Source organism: Lygodium microphyllum, chromosome 3, assembly GCF_053477565.2.
Source record: "Lygodium microphyllum isolate KBCC chromosome 3, Lygodium_microphyllum_v1.1.10, whole genome shotgun sequence".
Lineage (NCBI taxonomy): Eukaryota > Viridiplantae > Streptophyta > Polypodiopsida > Schizaeales > Lygodiaceae > Lygodium > Lygodium microphyllum.
In genome coordinates, this window is record NC_141137.1 from 71,088,317 (window position 1) to 71,090,638 (window position 2,322).

The following is a 2,322-nucleotide window of genomic DNA, read 5'->3' on the forward strand; positions in this document are numbered from 1 at the left end:
ATTTTTCTTGGCGTACCTTTGTCTACCACTTCACTTTTGACTTGGCCTTGTCTTCTGCTTTAGATTTTCTGGATTTTCCACCTTGTTCGTTTGAGGGTTAACATCGTTGTATTAGTTACGATAGACTAGGGTGAGGAGACGTAAGATTTAGTCTTAGAATTGACATAATGCTATTTTAGAGGGCCATATGGATAGAGGAGACTACACCATATGGATAGAGGGGTTGAGATTTTCTTCTCCCCCTCAATTCTCACTCTCATTGAACTACATTAGTGATTGTCACCTCAAGCTTGGCAAGTGACTACCCTTGCTTGGTGCTAGAAGGCTACTAGGAGAAGATTTGTCAATTAAAAAGTCTATTTTTGTGGGATGAGTGAAAGCTTCATCGTGAGGTAGATTTGGGTATCAAATAGACAACAAAGTCCACAATTTCCTTAGGATTCCGGATAACATTGTTTAGTATCAAGACCCAATGGTCTACTACTAACCATGTGTATTCAGTTACATTGGGATAGGTGCATTACAAGTGGTATCAAAGTGAAAGATTAGTATATAATCTAAGTCCTATTGAATTTTTTTTTGGTAAATTCATTCTATTTTTATTACAATTGATACCCTTTTGAATTCACGGGCTTTTAGGTTACTTGATGGGCCAAGAGATGTTCCAAGCTAGCTAAAAAGTCAACTTGAGGTTGGATGACTACCACTTTTGACTATATATAGCCACGATCACTTTCAAGGTACTCCTTGGAAGTCAGATTCTATCTATCTTCGGGAAGGATTGAAATGCAATGATTAAAATTTTATTATCAACCCTACAAGTACATGTTGATTGTCAAAAGTCCTAGTGAAGTAAAAATATTTAAAGAGATGTGCTTAGTTTAGCTCTTTTGCTCTCTCTCTCTCTCTCTCTCTCTCTCTCTCTCTCTCTCTCTCTCTCTCTCTCCCCTTCTTCATCTTATGTTAGACAAATGGGTGGGTAGCACCAAAATACACAAGGGTTCCCCCTCTCTCTTTTTATACTTGTGCATCTCCTCTCCTAGTGTTTCCTGCTAGCATGGTGTGGGATTGTGGAGGTTAAAAGAGGTCGCATTTTGGCCATTGCATAGCCATGGACTTTGAGATATCTCACTCTCTACCCATTGTGTGGTTAATCTCTCTCTTCTTCCATCATTTTCTCATGGCGGGCATGTGTTTTAAGCTCCACGTTTTGAAGTAGGAGGTCAAAATGATGTTGATAATGTTGACGATGGTGAAGGCAATGTGATTTGAAGATGATGAAGAGATCGATTGATCATGACCCATTTTCTTTTGATTCTCTTCCATTTCTTTTCATTTTTCTCTTTTGTTATTGTCACCTCTTTTGTCTTTCTCATGTGATGATTTTGTAAATACCACAAATTATCTTTCTAAGGTAAGGGGGCCAATCACGAAATGGGTGTCAAAAAGCAAGCATCTTGGGGGTAGTCATGTGATAAAAAAAGGAATATGCTAAGAATTTTGCTTAGGTGTCACTCATTGATTTGCTAAAAAGTGTTACATTATTGGCTCTCAAGAGGACCAATACCTCCTAAATTTGTATTTTGAAATTACATAAAATATATTAAAAATAGAAAATTTAATATTAGACTTGCTTAATTCCTCTTGATCTCCCCTACATGCTTATATATTCAAATCTTAAAAAGTTGCAAAATGTGAAATCTCCCAAAAAATACATGTTTTTTCTTAGATATTTTATAGTTGGTCCCCTTATCCTAGTACCCTTTTCAATTGTCTTGGTTTGATATATGGTTATAACTTCACTAGTTAGTAACAATAAAAATTTTAATGCCTTATGTGAAAGCTTTAGATTGTGAAATGTGTAATGGTATATATGCATTTTATAATTAGGGTATCACACTTGTAGAGACATTGTGCAGGGGATGCATTTTGGATTGTTCTATATATTGTATGACTGTTTCTCCTGTTTGAAGCTTGTGCATCATGATATAATATTGTTACTTTGTGCATCGAAAACCAGAAGATTTGGATATGTTGTCGAGCACATAAGTCAATTGTTCAATTGTGTATATTGCACATTATAATTTTGTATTTATAAGTGAAAAGCATATGTCTTGAATTAAGAGTTACGTACTCAATTTTTCACTTTGTGCATTAGAATTTAAAATTAAATCTTATATATAATATGCCAAGTATGCAAAAGAAGATGTTTAACTTGAATAAAGTAAAACATTTCTCCATGTTTGGTAAATCATAAAAGGCTACTTAAGGAATAAATTCATCAAGTAGAGGTACTAAACTTCATCCCATTCTAAACGGATC